The sequence below is a fragment of the Triturus cristatus genome, chromosome 2_2, assembly GCF_964204655.1.
Source record: "Triturus cristatus chromosome 2_2, aTriCri1.1, whole genome shotgun sequence".
Classification (NCBI taxonomy): domain Eukaryota; kingdom Metazoa; phylum Chordata; class Amphibia; order Caudata; family Salamandridae; genus Triturus; species Triturus cristatus.
The window spans coordinates 521,491,520-521,506,285 of NC_140582.1; positions in this window are offsets into that span (position 1 = coordinate 521,491,520).

The window sequence follows — 14,766 nt, forward strand, 5'->3', positions numbered from 1 at the left end:
AGGCCAGGTTCTCCCTGGCCTGTAAACAAGCATCCTAGGGCCGATTTTGGGGTTTCACCCCTCAACAGCCTGGATAGCTGGACTCCAGTAGCATGGAGAGCATGGGACCCACGTCTGGGCATACCCGTCCCACTCAGGGTGACAACTGCATAAATAACAAATGTTGGGCAGAATGCAGAACAATGTCATACTTTCACCCCAGTACAGAGATCTGGGCCTAAATCCATATTTTTTGCTCCCCATGCCATTCCAGTTTGAACCCAGCCATATGGAAATCAGTCTTGACCCTGCGCCCAATGGGAACAGTCCAGCCCGAACTGCCAGGCCGGGTCCTCCCTGGACTGGAAACAAGCATCTTGGGACCGGTTTCGGGGTTTCACCCCTCATCAGCCAGGATAGCTTGACTCCAGTGGCATGGAGAGCAAGGGACCCACGTCTAGGCATACCCCTCCGACTCGGGGTGACAAATGCAGTTCGTGCTGGATTGTTGCCGTGAGGCACAGGGTCAAGACTGATTTGTGTATGCCTGGGTCTACACCAGATCTCTTGACGGGGGGTGCATGTTTGATTTGCTCTGCATTCAGCCTGCCATTTGTGTGTCTTTTAACGTTCTAAAAGTGGCATTTGCCAAACTGTAATTAAGATCCAACTTCACCATAAATTGTGATTTTATATTGTAATTCTAGCTACACCAAACTTGAAAAGTATCTCTTTTCACAGTTGGGAATTGTGCTTAAAAGATGTAGTAAGGTAATTCCAATGTTATCACATGAGAGAGATACGTCTTGCAGCAGTGAAAAAACGAAATTGGGAGTTTTTCCCTACCAATGCATGTAAAGCTTAAATGTACATGTCCTGCCTTTAAAATACATTACACCCTGACCTGTGGGTCATACAGGGCCTACCTTAGGAATGACGTAAATATATAAAAAGGGAAGGTTTAGGGTTTGCAAGAGGGTTATCTTGGCAGGTCACTACAGCAGTGTAAACTGAAAATACAGGCTCTGCAATGGTGGCCTGAGCCTCGTTAGAGGTCTATTTAAGTGGGTGGCACAGTCAGTGCCGGAGGTCCACTAGTAGAATTTCATTTACATGCCCAGGTGTACATGCAGTGCACTTTACTAGGGACTTAAAACATAAGTAAATTAAATATGCCAATATGTCAATTGGTGTTCAAACAATGTTAACAGGTTTAGGTGCGAGAACACAAGCAGTTTAACACTGATCAGCAGTAGTAAAGAGTGCAAAGTCCTAAAACCAGCAAACTCGAGGTCAGAAAAATAGAGGAAGGCAGGCAAAAACATTGTGGAAGACCACCTTAAGGTTGTCAGGTGTAACATCATGTCATGGGACAACGCATGTAGCTTTGTTTTGGATGATGAGGTGTAAGACATAGACAGGCAGATTTATGTTTTTCAGTATTCTGTTATCCTTGAACAGATCTGCATGCCCCTTTATAGTATTTCATATGATTTAGTCTGCTTAGCTGGTTACTGCACTTGGTTTTCCAATTTGAGATTTTGTGCATAGTTGTGGTCCTGAGATGACATGGTGGGAGGTAGAGAGAAGTGGATAGGTTTGTAGGGATGGGCATTTGTATTATCATCACATATCTAAATGACTATGTGAGATGTAAAGAAGTGGACAGCGTGTATAGATATTTGGCACCTGCAGTGAATGGATTTTATTAAAGTCCTCCAAAACTGTCCAGTAATGTGTGACAGATCTCTTCAGTTACTCCATGCCTGTTCATTTGGTGATGTTTGGTTTTTGGGCTGTACATTGCTGGTGACAGACTGTCATAAGCACAGGTGCTGAAAATTAAGTGCTGGTGCTGAGCACCAGAAACCACCGGCTCAATTTGTTGCTGACCGCTGCATATTATGGTTTGGGGGCCATAATAGTTAGATATGGAACTACATATTTATTTAATGTCATGGCACCTCTTTTTCCTTACCTGTATAATGAAAGCAGTTTGCTGGTTGAGTTGTTTGCAATTTAAGGGTTGCAAGCTGAGGACTGCACTTGAGGGTGTGACTGTTTTCTGAGCTCTGCTGTCTGTTTCAGTGCTTAATTTGATCCTGTGGTTTCCGGTGCTGAGCACTGGCACTTAATTGTCAGCACCTGTGCTTATGACAGTCTATCACATGGTGGTGCTGTCTGCCTAATTTATGTATGAGCACAACAATTCAGTCGATATACATTAACAATGACAATTACCTGCCACCCAAACCATTCGTATTACTTTGGGGGCTTGGAATGGTATGAAATGTCATGCTTGTAAGAAAATGATCGTTAGTAGTAGTCATGTTGGTTAGTGTCACTGACAACGCTGGCAGGGACAATGGACGGTGTAAACTGCAGGGTCCTGTTGAGGACCCTAGCACCTATTTATTTATTTTTTTACAAATTATGCACTGGCCTGTTTGCAGGTGGTGCATTCATCTAGGAAAAAGCCAGCCTTTTCACTCTCTTCAGGAGTTTATATGCTCCTGGGTGCTTCTAATACTGTGTGGTAGTCAGTTCCCGCTTTTGATACCTCATACTGAAAGAGCAGAGCCTCCTAAAGATTGCTTATGCTTATGCTAAGGTGGTACAATGATAAGTGGTGCAAGCATGGACCACAGTGTTCTGTTTGGTTTGCATTGCTTGAATTTAAGTTGTGGGTATAGCTGTCCTTTTCCTTGGGAGGCTTTGTGGACAATGCAGAGTGTCTTAAGCATTACCTTTAAAGCTATAAGTAGTCAGTGGAATAATTGCAGGACTGGGGTCATGTATTCTCTTGAGAGAAGGTGGAGAAGAGGTCTTGCAATAGTATTTTGGAGGAATTGCATTTTGCATATAATGAATACAAGTGTGCCAAGGCACAGGCTGTTGGCATGGTCAAGCTTGGAGATTATGAGGTTTCTAACTTCTATTGATGTTGTCAGAGGGGCTTCAAGTTATTTTAGGCGAAATGGCAGTAGGCTGGTAGTTTTAGCATTACCCACATGTCATAATAATTGTATTTGTGTTGTTGAGCTTCAGGTGGTTCTTCATCATCCATGTGTTTATGTCTCAAAGGCAGTCACTGAGTTTTGAATTGTAGAGATCTCCAGAGCTATCCATTTAAAAAATGATTTGGGTGTCATCTGCATAGTTGTAGCTGGTGAGGTGTAAGATTTGATAAGATTTGGTAAGGGGGTTATGTAGATGTTGAATATTAGAGGGAATATGATGGACCCCTGAGAAACGCCACAAAGTTGTGTGTGAGTAAGTGATGTGAAATGGGGTAGGTAGACTACACTTTATCTGTCTGTGAGATAAAAAGCAATCCATTTTAAACCACTTTCACATAGTCTAATATTGTGAAGTATTTGCAGTACGATGTGGTGGTAGACAGTGTCTAATACAGCAGATAAATCCAGAAGTAACAAGGCAGCTACTTCGTTTTTGTCCACTATGAGTTTTAAATAATCTCGGATGGATATGATGGCTGACTCTGTGCCTCTGCCTGGTCTGAAACCGGAATGCTGGCCTGACAATAAACCATTATGTTCTATAAAATTTGAGAGGTGAGTAAACATTGCTGACTCAAAAATGTTTAGTAAGAATGGTCCATTTGATATGGGCCTGTAATTTGCTGGATCAAATGGGTCGAGGTTTTGTTTTTTGATGAGAGGTCTAATGTTGGAGGTTTTCAACTTAGGTGGGAATAAATCTTGGTCAAGGAACTTGTTGAATCGATAGCTGGCTACCTCTCCGGCACAGGCTAGGTGAAGGATATCTTTAAAGTGCCTGCTACTCTTGGCAGTCCTGGGTCTGATGGTGATCCTCATGGTCTGGCTGCAGTGGTAATATTGAGGACATTGTTTTGTGACATTGTTGTGGTCTTGTCTGTGTTTTTTTCCAGGTAATATTCAATCATGCTAATTTTTTTAATCAATTCACTGCAAAGTTTGTCACAGAAGTCTTGTAATCGTGGTGTTTCTGTGTTTAGGCACGATAGGGGCCCATTAGGGTGGCGGAAGGCCCGCCACCGGCGACCTGGCGTTGGCAGCCCTCCCGCCATCACACAACGAATTACTCACCGTCCAATTAGGATGGTGGTGGGTACCGCGGCAGATGCAAAGTCCGTCCGCCACTTCACCACCAAAGGCAATCGGACCGATTGCCTGGCGGACGGTGCAGGGTGCCTTAAATGGTGGCGGTGCCTAGCAGGCACCGTCCACCAAATTAGGATGTTGTTAAGAAACGGCCTTTCCATGGTGGCCATGCTGTCATGGAAAGGCTTTCGGGGATTGGGTTTGGGGGCCCGTTGCAGGCCCCCCTTGTTTTGGGGGGGAGGTGTTGCTTCACTGGGGGATACCCATGGTACCCCCATGCATTTCCCTACACTGAGTGGCAGGCACTAAGTGGTGCCTACCACGTAGTGCAGGGAAATGCACAGCATCACATTTTAACATTGCGTACGGTGCACCGTCTGCAATGTTAAATGCCCTGGATGCGTCCGCCAGTATGGCGGGCACATCCTAATTGCAGTAGTGGGACCACCGCATGTCTGGTGGGCGGTCCCAAACACCACAACGATGGCGGGCGGACTCAGGTCTGCCCGCCATCGTAATAAGCCCCCTATGTATTGTGGAATTCTGTTAGACTTTTACGGAGTTCTTTGGAAGGGCAGCCTGCTTCAGTTATTCACGTGGAGTAGTGGTGTGTTTTAGTGGTTCTGATGGCATCTGTGTAGGCTGTGTTTTAGTGTTGCAGCGGTGCTTTTCTCTGTTTCATCTGTTGATTTTCTCCATTCACATTGTAGTATGTTGTGTTTTCATTCATTTGATGTTGTCATTAACACATGTTGTGTTCTTTTGTGATCAATTCTGGGTGGGGTTTTTGTTGGTATCTGTATGTCCAGTGCAGTAGATTTCCACAAGGTGTGTATGTCTTTTGGCTGCATGTTTATTGGGGTTTTGACAGGCTTAAGGCACATACTTAGTTTTTTTATTCAGTAACCCTTCTCACATTTAGAAGGAAGAAGCAACATATGTTTGACTTCAATGTGAAAAGCAGCAATTAGGTGTGCTGTGTGAGAGCACTGCTTACCCCTCTGGAACACTTCTGACGCTGCAAGCCCCTTTCTTAAATGAAGTTTGGCCGTGCAATTTAGGTTCCTGTTTAACTCTCCAAAGCCACAGGATTTAGGCAGTCATAGCACTGGACGTCAGGTTACATTCAAAGGAGCCAATGTCTCCCCCAAAAGGTTGAACGAATAGTAACAAATTAATTCATCTGGTGACATCCTGGGAAGTGACATCACTTAAAGTGACCACTTTTTGGACTACTGTGCTCTGCCACATTACCCCTTAGGCCACTTCACAACGTAACCTCATTTGACAGCTCTGCAGATGCAGTGCACTTGTAGTAGCACAGATGCAGTAAGGCAGCAGCACTCTCGACTATGAAAATCTGGTTTGGTGGTTTGTACCCCCTCCCATCACTAAAGTGCACAGAAGTAAGAGGATAGCACTTCCGGATATTAGGAGCTCGAAGAAGCAGGTGAGGCTCAGTGGGGCTGTATCATGGGCTGGTGCTGCTCTAAGGAGCACATCTCATCATTAAGTGATCTAGGCTTCAAAGCTGCACATGCCACGAAATGATGTTTTCAATTCCCATTCACTGGAAGAGTGTGTGAGCTTCTGAACATCTGTAAGACTCTGGCACACCTCAGCCGAGATCTTATCTCTTACATTAAAGCAGAAACTATATCTGCAGTTCAGAAGCCCGAGAAATCCAGCGGCATTGGGCAGGATGAGCACTGGGGGCGGAAGGAGTCAGATCTGGAATTAATATAGCTTATTGGGCATAACTGCTTCGTTTTACATGCATGAAGTGTCACTCAAAGGGTCACTCGTGCGTATTCGCACTGAAGAGTCGCACACAGTCACAGTGCAGACATGGAAACACATGGACACATATGCAAACTTAAAACTTGGCAGCTAGGGTCACGATTTGTAGATTATGGATCCCCACGTTTTCACAAGGACTCTGTAAGGCAAACATTTTGGGCGTTTATCCAGTGAGAATGTGCATACCCACAACTTCGCCTAGTGTCTTTGTTAAAATCCCTCCTTAGCAATCCAATCAACCAAGGAGCTCAGTTGTGTGGAAACGTTCATGGGAAATGTATATTTTTTACTGCAGATGACGTGTTTGTCTTTTTTTTTTTAATGACACAAATATAGACATGCATCTGAGCCTCACTTTCATGAACAGGTAGTTTTCTCCTGGTTCAGACATTATACAACATTTACAATGAAAAGATGTCGTTTTTTGTCAGTTGGCCATTTCAAAAATACATCGCACTTGACAAACATGCATATTCGACTACAAGGACTAAACTACGCATATAGTCCACGCCACACACTGACTTGGCTCTTGTCACGTCAATATATGGTATAAGTAACTCCGCTTAAACCTACAGTACTTAGTGGGGGCTTTGCACCTCGAATCACGTCACTCAGAGCATTATGAACAAGTTGCTTAATAAACGCGCCACTTTGAAATGAATGGGTGTCGGCTGTGCAGAACCGTCGATGTTTTAAGCACTCTCCTTTCGACAAAACGAACTGGGTGTTAAAGAAATGCCAGAGGAAGCAACAGTTAGGAATCAGTAGATCAGCCACAAGACCACACCCACTTGTTGCAGCTGGCACTTACCGCCACTGTTGTTGTTCATCAATAATGATCGAGGAGGCACACGACTGAAAATTAAATCAAGATAAAATGGCATGTGAGGAAGGAGGCAGGATGCCTCGTCTCTCACGACCTCAAAATGTTCCTATTAACAGATTTTTTTTAAAGTAGGATGAGTTAAATAGTAAAGCACCAATCCCCCTTTCATACCCACGTGCAGCTGAGTTGGCTAAAGCAAGGAAAATAGGGGGAGGTGCCCATGCCAGTATTGGCTGCCACCTGTGAAGTGGGCAGCCCAGCAGTGACAGTGGGTGGTGACTCTTATTTTTTACAGATTATGTACTGTGTACATGTGTGTATTTATTCCTGCAAAAATAGAAGTCACAGATGTTTTCCAGCAATATACAAGGAAACCAACACCTACCTATATGAGGTTGTAGACCTGCGGGGTCAGATGGATGCATTTTTTTAGATCCAGGTTCATTTTGTTTCATTTGTGGTTTGGGCACAAAACATTGTGCAAGTGAACACTAGCTCTGTTTATCATGTGAACAATTGCAGCACAGCTACTTTCTGTAATATATGATTACTGAGCTATTAGTTGCAAATCATGGCACAAACATGTATTGCGTCAACTTATACGCATAGCCTCATATTAGCATCTGCGAGACGCTCTGGGCATGTTGAATTAACTAATTGAGAAGCATCTCTTAATGTTTAAGTGTTGGATGAGATGTTCACTACTACTACAAGCAAGGGATAAAGAATCACACTAATATATTGCTAGAAACACATTTTCTGAACAATTTAGGATTCAGGTTCTTTAATACCCTACTTCCATTTCCAAGTGCTGTAAATTAAAAATGTTATTAGTACCCAATGTAGGGATCATTACAAGTTCTCCTTTAATTGCGATGGGCCTGGTATCAGTAGTAACCAACCTCATCAGATTCCCAAAATCTAGGTTAACTCTGTTTGTTCACCCAGAGTTTGGCTGCTGAAATCAACGGAAGTTTCCAGGTGATACGCTGAGGCAAGATAGGAATTAGCAGGATATCAGACCCTGAATAACCAATTCCCCAGTAATTATTCACTACTGGGGTATCATAGCTGCAAAGCTGGAATTATTAACTGGTCAGCAATTCCTCATTTCAAAGGAAACTCACATTATCCATCTTGTAAAACCCTTTAACTCCTCTCCCCTGGTATTATCAGTACCCCGGCTATCACTAACTCCAGGGGCAGAATCAAAATGGAGTAATCCAGGCCACTTAGAATGGGCCCTATGATATTCAGTTTACCGACCTTGGAGGGCTTAACTCATGATCAGTCATCCACACATGTTTTAGAGTCAGGGTTCAACTCACTGAGCCTACCTGCCAGGCTGAGTAGTTGAACGTTGTGTGTGTGGATAAAGTAGAGGTGGCATCAGAATACAAATATCTGGGTTTGCTACTTGATAGGCAAGGCTCCTTTAAGCAACATCTGGAGCTCAAAAGCAGCAATAGTGACATCAACATTCACATCTCTTCTGAAAATAATACAGACCAAAGTAGTCCCAACCATAGCTTATGGCAGTGAAGCCCTAAGGGACAGAAACGCCACTCATCTGGACAAAATCATCTCAAAACTCTCCAAATCATTTTTTTCAATAATACGTCACTCGTCTCCAGCCCAGTTGCAATTCGAATTTGGCCTAACCAAGCAATCTTTAACAAGACAAGGAGCATTCATCAAATGGTGCTACAAATTAAAGAATGCCAACAACAGAACCCTGAATAGTGATCAAGAAATTTGCAGCACAAACCACTCTTTGACCAGATCTTATTTCTCCTTTGCTCATTTGCCACTTTCAGCCTAACTGAAGAATGGGGTTCAATTACCAACTACTCCCTAGCGAAGGCCACTGTAAACAAAAGAATCAAGAGCAACTCTCTGCTGGCAGACAGCGAAGTGTTTGCACGGTGGCGGCGCGACTGGCTTACAAAAGCATTCTATGATAAGTTAGCACCTCAACCGTATCTGGGCACATCCATCAGAGCATTGACCAAACCGTCTGGGCTACCTACTGTCACTGGTACTTACCATCCTGGAAACGCACCGCCAGCACAGAGGTCTGCTGACTCTGCGGAAAGCCCCCCAAACCATGGTTTACCAAATTTGTATATGTGAAGCAATCATGGAAAATCGAAAAAACATTTTAAGACCAGCTTTTAACCAGAGGGGGTTACGCCGCTGCAGGCCGGCCATAATAGCTTGCTTTAACTCCTCAGATATTCAGCTTAATTGTAGACTGACTAAATATCTGATAAGGCTAGATTGGAAAATTAATCACCTAACTGACCGTACACCATTTGAATAGTTTCATGTACTTTGATGTTGCTCTCTACACAAGTTTATGTGACCCCAGTCACACTGTTCCGGACAAAACAGGTACACAAAAGGTCAGTAGCTATTAGGAGGGAGCACATGAAAGCTGGACTCGCATCATGACACCATTTGCACAGGAACCAGCTCGCTCTGCCACTTTATTGAAGATTCCAGCATAGTCAAACACCTGAATTATCTTGCGGTCCATATTAGTAAGACTAGACTGACGCTGCTCCACTCCAACACATTCAAGACAACAGCACAGCAGGCAGTTTAAACAGATTAAACTGCCCAGTCTGATCAACCGGCGCAGCCTTTCTCCGGGCTACTTGTCCAACTGACTAGAAACTAGGCATGGGTCTTCAAGCTGTGAAACTATAGCACTGCAAGGTATCCATTAGATTGTTATATACTGCTGCTATTCAAACAAAGTATTGCACTTTCAAATACTTTCTTTTTGCCCTGTTAGTTCTTTCCTGCCTTCGCATTTTAAAAGCTTCGAGTAGTACCTAGGCATAGGTTTTAAGTGGTAAATTTACAATCTCATATCTTTTTGATGTTTAATCCAACAATGAATGTTATACCTAACTACTCATACTCTGTATAACTGGTCCTTTTTTCTCTACCAGTATTTTATTAGAGTTTTAATGAGTGTATCAGTTCAATAATTTTAGTGCAAAGTTGAATTAACTAAGCACCTAAATAAACATAAACTTGGAACGTTGTGTGAATCTTGACAGAGTCCGACATCTTCCCGGTTCACTGTTAAAGTTTCTTTTATTTTTCTTGTGGTAAGTAATACCTTCTAATTTGACGCTTCCATTTATCCAAGGAGAAGTAATGTTCCAGATGTAGCATGGTTGTCCTTTTGCAATGTAAATTGAATAGCGGACAGTTATTATACATATAATTACTACACACACACATATATATATATATATATATTTTTTTATTTTATTTTTTAAGTACTCAGGGGCTCATTTATGAGCCCCTGTGTCACTTTTGCGCCACCGGTGCATCACTTTTTGTGACGCACCAGTGGCGTAAAACATGCGCCATGATGCGCCATATTTACAAAGTGACGCATCTACCTAGATGCGTCACTTTGTAAACCCCTGCGCTACATTATACCTGCGTCAGGTATAATGTATGCAGGGTGGGCGTTCCCACGTAAGTAAGCATCGTAGAAGTGACGCAGTGAAATCTACGAGATTTCACTGCGCCACTTCTAGGGTGCAAATGCGTCAATATCTTGCGCCTGCCTCACAGCAGGTGTAAGACTGACGCAGGCACATTTCACATGGGGCTTGCCCCATGTGAAAGGACACATTGCTGGAGTTGCGTCACTTTTGTGACACACTCCAGCAATGAGTCACTTTTGCCCCAACAGATACGTCAGAAATACTGACGTATCTGTGACTCCTTGCGACATGATGCGTCATACTGTAAATATGACGCATCATTGGAGTCGCAGGGAGGGCGCAGTGAAAAGTGACGCTTCACTGTTTTCACGCAGTGATGCGTCACTTTTCATAAATGAGGCCCTCAAACTTTTGTAGCGATGCACTGAAAGAGTCGATCTCTCTCAACCAACAGATTTTTTTATGGTGAAAAATCCGACGCTATTTCCGTGCGGCAAATCTATTTTGCCCAGCATAGTCTGTATTTTCCTGTCTGTGGAGCAATCACGATGAAGAATGTCACTTGTTTACCTAGACATCACTCACTCTATGTCACAATGCCCCCTCTTGTAAGGTGACACATCTGAAAATGTGAAAAAGGTGTGAATCATCCATGGAAATTATCTGTACCTCGTTAGAATGTACTCTTGTTTATTCCTTCCCGTTAGCACATCATCAAATCTAAATGTCATACTTTGATTTCTGAAAGTGGAGAGCGCATGTTTTCGCGCTGCTGGTCTGTGAATAACTAACCAGATGAATCAGACGTTGACAGAGAGTTGGCTTCACAAGCCCATGGTTTCCATCTCCTCAGTCAAGAATATACATGTATACAGCGTCACGCAATCTTCGATTAGCCTAGCAACATTATAGCGGCTTCGAGGCGGCGAGCTGCATGCACTCGAGACAGCTGGGACATCACGTAGAAGCCTTCTGGCCATTCTGTCATAAGTGGGCAGGGAAGGCCAGTTCGGAATATTGCTGGTCCTTCTTCCTTGTTTATTATAAGTAAAATCCAGTGGAGAATATTGGATTTATTTAATTTAACACGCAGTGGCATTTCGACAATTCTGAGCACGCGCATTCGCAGAATGGTAGCACGTAATGGTTGTTACTGCTCAACTGGCATGCAAATCGTGGAGTCGGTGGCGACAAGGCATGTTATAAACGACCATGCTAAAAGACAGTGGGGCATATTATCAAGCTGCAGCAATAAAATTATCGCCGCTTTAGCGTCCGGTTTTGATAATTTTATCGCAGTCTCAGTAAGGTCACGCTATCACGTGAATCCTTGCCTTAGCGCCCTTTTTCCCAACGCCCAGCTATGCATCTCTACTGAGATGCAAAGTGGCCCTTCCTTCCCAAAATAACTGGAGAAATGTCGCTAACCGGCATTTCTCCAATTAACAAGGGAATCGCTAACCTGCTTAGCGATTGGAAAAGAAGCGCTAACTGTGCTTAACACAGGTTCCTGTACACCTGCTTTCAAGCTGATTTAGCCATGTAATCCAATGGGAAGTGGATTGCATGGCTAAGTCCACCCTGCCCTACCTGCAAGGTATCGCCTGTCACAGTGCGATTATCGCTGGATTTCCAGCGGTAATTGCACTGTTTTGTAGCTAACGCATGGATTTCTATCACTTTGGAGATAAGCGTTGCTGATAGCACGCTATCTCCACGATAGCCAGCGATAATTATCCTAGCGCTAAGTGCGCTTAGCGATAACTATCGCCGGTTGTTGCTGATATGCCGCAGTGGCTTCATGTAAAATGGTGGGGGCCACAGAATGTGAAGAAGGGCCCCTGAGGCTCCTATATCTCACAAATAGTAATTGGCTTTGTGGCGGAATGGGCAGCCCTTGAAGGATTGGAGGGCCTATGGAGGGTTGGGGGGGCCTCCTGGACCACAGGGGCTGCAGAGGCTCTGGATACGACCCTGCTATCTGAGTGCCCTTGCCTGCGTCAGAGAAGGCCTTGGACATGATTTAGGATTACACAGTTGTTTTTCAGAACTTTTTCACTTGCACTCTACAGACTAGCTTTCTTCCGCCTTTCTTATTTTATGTATTCCTTCTAAAAAAAAATATATATATTTTGTAATCTTTGATTTTCCTTCTTTCTTAACTTGTGGTAGTGTCCATTCATGTATTTGTTGTTAATTGTAATTTTCTCTTTTCACTTTACTCACTGTACAAATGACGTTGTCTTCATTCCTCTTTTCCTTCTTTCTTGTCTTTGTTCAGATCTTTACCACTCCCTTTCTTCATTTCTTGCTCCTTACCTTACATTTCCTTCTTCCTTTTTTACTTTTCTTCTTTATAACTGCTTTAATTCCTTCTTTCTTTCGTTCTTCGTGTCTTCCTTTATTTTTTTTTCAATCCTAGGATCTTCTTTCAATAATCTTTTTATTACTGTTTCATTTAATTTTTTCGATTTATTCATTTTATAAACGTTTTCTCTTTTAATATTTAGCTGATCCTTACACGTCATGTTTTTCTCTTTTGAATTGGCTGCTTATTGTATTTTATAAAATCTTACTGTAATTCTAATTTAGGAAAGCTTTCACTTTCAGAATTAAGGCCTAGTTCAGCTGTTAATTTGTAACGGTTTTGTTAAACACACACTTATTTTTCAGGTTCATGATATTTTTCTTTATAGTGGATTTTTATTTGGTTTTCTTTTTCTCTAAAAAAAAAAGTTTAAGTGAATTGATATATAATTTGATCCTGTTTGCTTATTTTTCGGTTTTCTCGTCACTAGATTCTTCATTTTGTCCTGCCTCCTTGTTTCCTTTCTCCTTGCCGCTCTACTTCTATCTATCTTTCTTTCTTCCTACATAGCTTCCGTTCTTTTTGAAATACTCTTTTTTTATTTTTAGTAGGGGGTACATTAAACATACAATCACATTTTTAACACAAGCAGTCAATAAGTAAATGAACAATAAAAAGCTTTATTGTATGTGCAGCTCACAAAAAGGTTAATCATAGCCATACCCACTATTATTTCTATAATCTCCTATTAATCCAGCACATCATGTATCGATCAGCCATTGTATAACACCATGCATAAAACAGACCAAAAAATATTAACATGTTCTAAGTGAATTACTAAAATCTGGACTAAACATGTGCAATCATTGCTAGTGCAAAAACCCTATCATTAAAGTGCAATATTCCAAAAAGGATTTTGGGAGCTAGGAGTAGTTCAAATGGATAATGCAAAAGTATTTAATTAAAGTGAAGTAATCACTAACAAATGAGAGAATGTACACAATTTGAAGCTAGTCTACTCTAATACAAACATGAAAAGATCTTCATTATGGTCATCGTGGTCAAAGAATATTCCTTAAAATGGAAATTGCAATTTTAGATAGTGCAATAAAACCAATAAAGTGCAAAAATGATAGTGCAAACAAATACCAATGCATTACATTTCTTAAACAGCTTTATCTCCCCCAGCGTATCCAACAAGACAAACACCTCAACTGCTCAAATTTAACAATTTGGTTATTCCTCTTGGCATACATATATTCCATTTGTTGTATTCTATTTATTTTAGTCTGCCATTGCTGAAATGATGAGCATCTAGGAGTCTTCCAACATTGTAAAATATGATCTGGCAACTGAGACAGCTATAAAAATATAAACGTTTGCACAGATCTCACAAAGGCCGCTATATTTGCCAATACCCCAAAAAACATGAGTAGTATACCAGGTTCCACCTGTTTGGATAGTTGTTAGGATATAAACATATACATTTGTTGCCAAAACAGATGCAGGGCAGGTAAAAAAATAAATATGTGCCCAGTCTCCCTGCACCATTATAGTACACCAAAAACATTATTTTAAAACATTAGGAAAACATGTATTTAAAAATGCAGGGGTATAGTAGAGTGCCCATCTAGCAAACAATCCATTCTTTTGAAATTAGCTGCTCTAATCAGTTAGTAGCGAAATACAGACATGTCCACCCACTGGTTCTGGGAGATAGCACACCTTGTAGCTGATGCTAACTTGTGGAGAGATTTTGGGATATTACTCTGCTGCATTTTCTGGTGCAGTACTGTAAACCAGCGCCCCAACTCCTATCACCTAGAACTACCGGCCCATCTCTCTCCTCCCCCTTGCGGCCAAAGTCACTGAGAGACTCGTAAACGCCCAACTGACCGCTTTCATCAAAGAGAACTTCATCCTAGACGCCTCCCAGTCTGGATTCTGCAGCAACTACAGCACCGAGACCGCCCTCCTTGCCGCCACTGACGACATACGCATGCTACTTGACCAGGGACACACTGTGGCCCTCCTCCTTCTAGACCTCTTCGCCGCCTTCGACACAGTTTCACATCGCAGCCAGACTTCATGAAGTGGGGATACAAGGAGCCGCCCTCGACTTGATTAAATCCTTCCTCTCCGGCAGAACCCAGCGGATTTGACTCCCTCCCTTCCTCTCCGAACCCATGGAAATCAACTGCGGAGTACCCCAGGGATCATCACTCAGCCCCGCGCTCTTCAACATCTACATGGCCCCCCTCGCTGCCATCGTCA